At 59.2% G+C, this 7,905-nt stretch overlaps 1 long non-coding RNA gene across 1 annotated transcript; it reads left to right on the top strand.

Moving 5' to 3' along the window:
- Positions 1–1,119: 1,119 nt before the first annotated feature.
- LOC149743911 (uncharacterized) lies at positions 1,120–3,534 on the top strand. Its single transcript, XR_016391679.1, has 3 exons — positions 1,120–1,635; positions 2,108–2,240; positions 2,738–3,534. It is a non-coding gene; the product is annotated as an uncharacterized LOC149743911 (long non-coding RNA).
- The last annotated feature ends 4,371 nt before the right edge of the window (positions 3,535–7,905 follow it).

Below are 7,905 nucleotides of genomic sequence, written 5' to 3'. Positions count from 1 at the left end.
TTTTTAATGCCATTAACTCTTTATACATTTATGTATGATACATATATTTATTGTACCTACGAGGTGTGCTCTCTTTGGGAAGTACAAAGCTATTTGAGACGTAAGTTGTTCATTTTTTTGTTTTCCCACAAATACTGTGACCCTTTGAGCAGGAAGGTCTGTGTTTTACTAACATCTAGAACAAGCAGCTAACACGGTGTCTAAGATGTAGTCAATAAATATGAAATAGGTAAATGAACACATTTTTAAGGAAGGGCCAGGGCATGAACAAATAGAAAATTTTCATTTTCAGTCACAAAGCCACAACAGACATAAAAATGATACAGACAACAAGTGCTACGGTCATTCAAAGAAGGCATAGAATAGATACAACAAGGATCTCCCCTATGGCACAGGGAACTGTACTCAATATTTTGTAATAACTTATAAGGGAAAAGACTCTGAAAACGGAATCACTGCGCCGTACACCTGAAACGGACACGACATTGTAAATCAACTATATTTCAATTAAAAAACAAACAAACAGACAACAGCAACAACAAAAAACCAAAGAGGTCATAGAAGTTCTTATGAGATTCCAGAAGAGAAGAGAAGCCAAATGAGGACGGGAGAGGCGGCTTTTGAATCCGTTCAGAGGAGAAGTCACAGAGGAACTAGTCATTGATCTGAACTTGAGATTAAGATTAAGATGAATTAATCTGAATTAATTAAGATTGCAACACAGGGATATTACAGATGAAGGTAATCACATAAACTTACTATACTGAAACTTGCAGAGGTTATGAGTGTTGCTCAAGATCCCAAAGCAAGTGCATTGTGGAATCAGAATTTTAAGTGAGGCCTAATGAACTAAAAACAAACCAGCACAGAAACAAGCCCTTCCTGTGACACCACGTTGCCTTTGAAGTCGTTTTTTTTGGTGGGTTGGCAGAAACTGGTTCCAGTGTTTCTTGCAGGAATGACTGGCCATAGGACTGGGCGTCGTAGCTTCCTGCCAGGCGACCAAAGGTCGCAGGCAGGTGGGTCACTGGGACACACGCGGAGGGGCTCCTGGCCGGCCCCCTGGCCGCTCAGTGCCCCTGCCCCAGAGCGGGGGTGGGGGCCTCAAAGCAGCCTTGTCTGAGTCCCCTGCCACTAGAGAGAGTATTGGCCCAACACTTGTAGAAAACGGGGACCTTGCTGGCAGTTCAGTGGAGGGACACAAATAAATCTTTGCCGACTTTCTGCGGAAGCTCACGAGGGTTCACTCCTAAGCCTCTTACAAGGTCAGCTGCCGAGGCTGCGAGAGATGAGTCAGGGCTCTCCCTCCACCACGGGGAGATCGCTGGTTAAAGCGCTCACGAGGGAGTGAACCGCGTGTCCGCACCGACACGCATGGGCAGACCTCGTCGATGCCTTCTGTCCGGGGTACGAAGCCCTCTCCTGCCTCTTCCAGGCTCTCTAGAAAGCATGTGCAGAGCCTCCCACTCCACCCTCGGACTCCGTGGGCCACAGCTGGAGGGACCAGCCAAGGAGCCGTGGCAGGAGGAGGCCAGAGGGCAGCGGGCCTCGGCCGGAGCCCGTCAGTCGGTCCCCATTCACACACCACCAGACGATCCTCTTGACCTGGGCAGTAGCCGCCAACCGACCGCTAAGGTGAGCCCGGCGCGCGCTTGGCTACCTGGCATGGCTGGGAACCCCAGGATCTCCTGGCAGAGGCGGGCATTCTCCTGGGCCGGGTCCGCGGGCGTCTGCGTGTGCAGGGCCTGAACCACCTTGGCCAGGACGATCTGGCACAGGTTGAAGAGGCCTGGGGCGTGGGAGGAAGGAGACGGGGGGCTGGCACCGTGTCCAGGCCGCGCTTGCCAGCCGGGCAGACCGGAAGCCCCCTTCCCTTCCCTCGGTCCGGCCGCATCTGGGTTGGCCTCCCGGGACTTGATGAGCTTGTCCAGCAGCTCCTGAGGGACGGTGCTGCCCGTGCCCCACCAAGACTGGCAGCAGCGCCAAGGGCCTCACAGGGCACGGCGCCCCCGGCCCCAGAGCCTTCCCTCTGGTTCTCATCACCGGCTGTCACCAGACTTGCATGCAACGTGCTTTTCTTTTCTCTTGTCTTCTTTACGTCCCTCAGCCACGCAATGCGGTGAAGCCCTGACGCTCGCTGCCGCGTCGGTACACCCTGAGAACACGATGCTCAGCGAGAAAAGTCATACACAGAAGGACACACAGGGCGTGACCCCACTGAGGAGAAACATCCAGAGCAGGTAGATCCACAGAGTCAGCGAGTGGGTTCCTGGTTGTCAGGGGCTGGCGAGGGGACGGAGTGATAGCTAAGGGCGTGAGGGACATTTTCGGGATGATGGAAATGGTCCAAAGCAGTAGTGACGTCTGTACGGCTCAGTAAACTGTCCCCACACGCCCCGGTGCAGCCTGTGAGAGCATCGCTCTCAGGATGAAGGGCTGACCACAGGAAGACCGAACGAGCAGTGGGTCCTGGGCCCAGACTCTCAGCTGGCGCCCCCCCACGTGGGGAAGTCACTGGGACTTGCTGAGCCTCCACGGAGACTGGCAGCAGCCCCCGAGCTCACAGGGCACTGCGCCCCCGGCCCCAGAGCCTTCCCTCTGGTTCTCATCACCGGCTGTCAGCAGACTTGCAGGCAACGTTCCTTTCTTTTCTTTTGTCTTTTTTAAAGGCAACTCTTGAGTACATGTATTTAACATGCAGGGAACCAGCCCTGACTCCTTGATCTGGGTCTTCCAGCCTCTAGAGCCTCGAGGACATCCATTTCCGTTATTTACACGCCCAGTGCCTGGGGTTTGATGATGGAAGCTGACACCGAGGGCGTCACCACGTGTGGGGTGATGTCAGTGAAAGAATCCCGTGGCGAGGGCCTGCCTGAGGACCACGCATGCCCGGGCCCTCCCCGCCCCCTGCCTGCAGCCCTGCGCCTGGGAGCGGAGCTGGTGCATCGCATGCCCGACGTCGTGGAAGTTGGTCTCCCGCTCATCATGCCGCAGCAGGGAGGGCAGGTTGGGCGTAGGCTTGGTGTAGTTGGCCACCATGGCCGCGATGGCGATCTGGCAGCTCCCATCGTGCTGTAGGCAGGCCGAAGCAGGCCGCGTGCCCGGACTTCCCCACCCTGCGGAGGGACGTGGATGGGGCCCCGCTTCCACAGAGGAGCCCCGGCCCACGGCCGACAGGTTCCCCCACGCACGCACCGAGGATAGAGGTCAGGTAGAACTTGCCGATGGATGACCTTGCCCGAGGCCGCGTCCCAGACCGTTTAGAGCCTCACGTCTTCGTGACACATGCTGGTGCCCTCCTCCAGGTCGAAGGTCAGCCCCAGCAGCTCCTGGGAGATGCCCAGCAGCCCGCGTGTGACCGTCTGCATGGGGAAAGACTCATTGAGCAGGTACTGTCCCACGTGGTAGCGCATCTCCTCCCCCTGGTTCACGTAGTAGCGCAGGTCCCAGGCGTTGATGGGGCCGTCAAAGTGCAGGCCCCGCCTCTGGCACTCGGCCTTCTTTAGCTCCAGGATCACGGCCGCTCCTGCTCCCCGAGGGGCTTCAGCTTCTGGGCCAGCTCACCTGCGGGCGGAGGGGAGAGGCTCGGCTACGTCCCTGGGGCGGCCCCCCAGCCACCCCCGACCCTGTGCCCCTCGAGGCAGAATGAAGGGTCTGGGAAGGTGACCCCCAAGGGCTGACACAGTGGGGTCTCAGGCAGCACCACGTCCGGTCAAGGTCCGCCTGACCCCGTCCCCACTGGGACTCAGGGGAAGGCGGTGTTACCTAGGACAGTGGCCACCACCTGGCTGGTCTTGTCCGTGTTCATCTCCAGCACGGAGTCGGCATGGTGCGGAACCCCAGCAGGCGGGACTTCAGGGCCTGCAGCCTCACCAGCTCCCTGAGGATCACGCAGTTCTCCCGGAAGCCAGAGACGGAAGGCGCTGGGGACCGAGGGCCACGCCCTCCCCACGGGCCCCGGGCCAGGTCCCTGCAGGCGGGCAGGGCTCCCAGGCCACTGGCGGGCACAGCCAATCCCCCTCCCTCCTCCTCCTGCCCCAGATTTCTAGACACTTTGGTGCTGTCCTAACACGTGGTCTTTATTAACACAGGTCCTTTTGGAAGCAGAAACGGCATGAACGTGATGGGCTCTAAGGCCAAGGGCAGGAAGAAATGCGGCCAGGCTCTCCAGGAGCCACCAAGGGGCCTCCCCGGGCTCAACAAGACAAACACGGCTGCCGTGCAGACAGTAGCTCAACCCCACGGCGCCCGAACACCCAGCCCCTGGACGGTGAGACACCTGTTGCTGCAGGTGGCCCGTGGCTCACTGATGAGGCCCGGCCCCAGGCGTACGCCACCTTCTCGGGGGCCACCTCTCCGGTCTGCAGCGGGGTTCTCCTGGGAGCCCCCAGTCACCACAGCACCAGCGTGGCCTGTCTGCAGCCCAAGAAGGTGGGGACACAAGACTGTCCCCCGTGCCCCCCGCATCCCCCGCGAGGCCGAGCGAGCACCAGTGGTGTCTGCGGGGAAGATGAAGGGCTCACGCACAGCCCGCATCTACAGAAGCACAGACTGCAGCCACATGCGCTATGGAACAAACACAAGTGTCCATGCAGGACCCGATGTCTGAATGTCAAGGCCATGCCCGGGCCACAGTGAGAAGGTGCATCCCCCATGCAAGCCACAGAGAGGGGATGGGGGGGGGGTCCATCTGCGATTCTGAGCTCATCGGGCATCACCCCAGAGGGAGAGGGAGAGGGAGAGAGGTAGACAGACGTACAGAGGGAGAGAGAGAGGGAGGGAGAGACGTCTCTCCCTTCCCTGGGGGTTCTCTAGTGCAGCCAAGGCTGAAAACCACTGCATTTTGGGAGATGGGTCCTTGTGGAAGAGTTAAATAGTCGCTCATGGCATTATCGACACATACTAAAAAGGCCCCAAATCTTGGGGAGTCAGGGAGGGGAGTGTCGGCTGCCTCGTAAACGAGGAGAGATTGGGCATCAGAGGAGGTGCCTGTGCAGCCTGCGCCCAGGGCCCCGCAGACTTCATCTCCCAGCGGTGGTCCTGGGCTGGAAGTCAGCGGGGAGGTCAGGCTGTCCAAGCATCAACGTTGACTTCAGGGCTGATCTAAAAGGCGCCTGGGGTTTGTTGAAGCAGAAAAAAGAGAAAGCAGTAGGGAGAGGATGGGAGTGGGAGGGGGAGGGAGCCCCCCTCCTCAGCACTTCTACCGCTCTCCCTCTCTCTCTCTCTCTCTCCCTTTCTCCCTCTCTCCCTCTACCTCGCTGCCTCTCACTCTCCCTCTGCCTCCATCTCTCCCTCTGCCTCTCTCCCTCCCTCTCTCCCTGTCCCTCTTTCCCTGTCCGTCTCTCTCTCTCCCTCTTTCCCTCCCCATCTCCCTCTCCCCCTTTCCCTCTCCGTCTCCCCTTCTCCCTCTCTCCCTTCCTCTCTCCCTGTCCTTGTTTCCCTGTTCCGCACGCTCTGGCTCTACCTCTTTCCCTCTCCCTCTCCCTCCACCTCCTTCCCTCTCTGGAGAGGGAAGGAGGTGGAGGGAGAGGGAGAGAGAGATGGAGAGGGAGGGGGGAGAGGGAGAGAGAGATGGAGAGGGAGGGGGGAGAGGGAGAGAGAGGGTGGAGAGGGAGAGAGTGATGGAGGGAGCGAAAGATGTCTCTCCCTCCCTCCCTCTCTCCCTCCCTCTCTCCCTCTCCCTCCCTCCTTCTCCTCCCTCTCCCTCTGGCTCCAACTCTCCTCCCTCCATCTCTCCCTCTCCCTCACTCCCTCCCAGAGAGGCAGAGATAAGGCAGAGGGAGAGAGGAAGAGGGAGAGATGGAGGGAGAGGGAGAGGGAGGGAGAGAGGGAGAGGGAGAGGGAGAGAGAGAGGGAGAGGGAAATAGGTCTCTTCCTCCCTCCCTCTCCCTCTCTCCTCCTTCTCTCCCTCTCTCCCTCTCCCTCTCTCTCTCCCTGTCCCTGTTTCCCTGTTCCGGTCTCCCTCTGTCCCTCTCTCTCTTCTTCTCTCCCTCTCCCTCCATCTCTCCCTCTCCCTCTCTCCCTCTCCCTCCATCTTTCCCTTTCTGGGAAAGAGTGAGGGAGATGGAGACATGGAGGGAGAGGGAGGAGAAGGAGAGAGGGAGGGAGAGAGGTGTAGAGGGAGAGAGGGAGAGACGTCTTCGCTCCCTCCCTCTATCCCTCTCTCCCTTTCCCCCCTCTCTCTCCCTCTCCCCCTCCCTCTCCTGCTCTCCCTCTCCCTCTTTCCCTCTCCCTCTCCCTCCACCTCCTTCCCTCTCTGGAGAGGGAAGGAGGTGTTGGGAGAGGGAGAGCGGAACAGGGAAACAGGGCCAGGGAGAGAGGGAGGGAGAGGGAGGGAGGAAGAGACCTCTTTCCATCTCCCTCTCCCCCCCCTCCTCTCCATATCTCTCTCTCTCTCTTCCTCTCCCTCCCTCTCCCTCTCCCTCCATCTCCCCCTCTCCCTCTCTCCCTCTCCCTTGTCTCTGCCTCTCTATCTCTCCCTCTCTGGGAGGGAGTGAGGGAGATGGAGAGATGGAGGGAGCGGGAGAGTTGGAGGGAGGGAGAGGGTGAGAGGGAGGGAGGGAGAGAGGGATAGAGGGAGGGAGCGAGAGAGGGATAGAGGGAGGGAGGGAGAGGGATAGAGAGAGGGAGGGAGAGAGGGAGGGAGCGAGAGGGATAGAGGGAGGGAGCGAGAGGGATGGAGGGAGGGAGAGAGGGAGGGAGGGAGAGACGGTCTTTCGCTCCCTCCCTCTCTCCCTCTCTCCCTCTCACCCCTCTCTCTCCCTCTCCCCCCTCCCTCTCCTGCTCTCTCTCCCTGTCCCTCCACCTCCTTCCCTCTCCGGAGAGGGAAGGAGGTGGAGGGATAGGGAGAGGGAAAGAGGTAGAGGGAGAGCGTGCGGAACAGGGAAACAGGGACAGGGAGAGAGGAAGGAAGAGAAGGAGAGGGAAGAGGGACGGGGGAGGAGGGAAGAGGGAGGGGGGAGGAGGGAAGAGGGAGGGGGGAGGAGGGAGAGAGACGGGGGAGAGCGAGGAGGGGGAGGGGGGAGAGGGATGGGGGAGAGCAAGGGGGAGACGGAGGTGGAGAGGGAGTTGGGAGAGGGACGGGGAGGGGGGAGAGGGAGGGGGGAGGGAGAGAGGGAAAGAGAGAGAGGGACAGAGGGAGAGGGAGAGAGGGAGGAGGAGAGGGACGAGAGGAAGCAGGGAGAAAAGAGAGAAAGAACACACCATCTACATTTCTGTCAAATGACACCGGGGATCCTTACACAACCAGGAGAAAATAAGACAGCGAGGCTCTTTCTCAGCTGGAACTGGAACTGCAGATGGGGCCAAACACCACCAGGGTGGCCACACATGTCCAGCTGCCGCCCCAGCCCCCTGAGTCTGGTCACCAGGTCTCTGAGTGTTTGCTCCAGGGACCTGGGGTTCACCCTGTCACCCTGGAGGTCGGGCCTAGACAGCATGGCCCCGGGCTGGACACATAGGGAGAAAAGCATCCCCACAGGCCAGCTTGTGCGAGCCGATTCAGCTGCCAGATTCTAGAGGCCCGGGATCACCCTGTGGCCCATGAAAGCCAGGAGCCAGGAGGGTCTTGCATCGGGATTCCTGTCCGTTGGACTGGAACGTTTATGTAAGGAGTCTTGGAAACAGTGGTAAGAAGACTGAATTCGAACGAGCTTTAGGATATTATGGACCACTCCGAAGTGTGTGGGTTGCTAAAAACCCTCCCGGCTTCACTCTTGTTGAAAATGAAGATCCCCGAGATGCAGCGGATGCTGTCTGAGAAGTAGACGGGAGAACACTCTGTGGCTGCCGAGTAAGAGTGGACCTGTCGAATGGGGAAGGGAGAAGTCGAAATCGTGGCCGCCTCCTTCTTGGGGTCGTCGCCCTCGAGATGATTATCGGAGGAGGAGTCCTCCCCCTCACCAC

This window comes from Delphinapterus leucas, unplaced genomic scaffold (genome assembly GCF_059928025.1).
Source record: "Delphinapterus leucas isolate spDelLeu-1000000601 "Yukka" unplaced genomic scaffold, BTC_Dleu_Yukka2 spDelLeu_asBTCV2_sq57, whole genome shotgun sequence".
Taxonomy (NCBI): Eukaryota; Metazoa; Chordata; class Mammalia; order Artiodactyla; family Monodontidae; genus Delphinapterus; species Delphinapterus leucas.
Note: the sequence above shows the minus strand (reverse complement) of the source record. Positions and strands in the feature narration are given on the sequence as shown.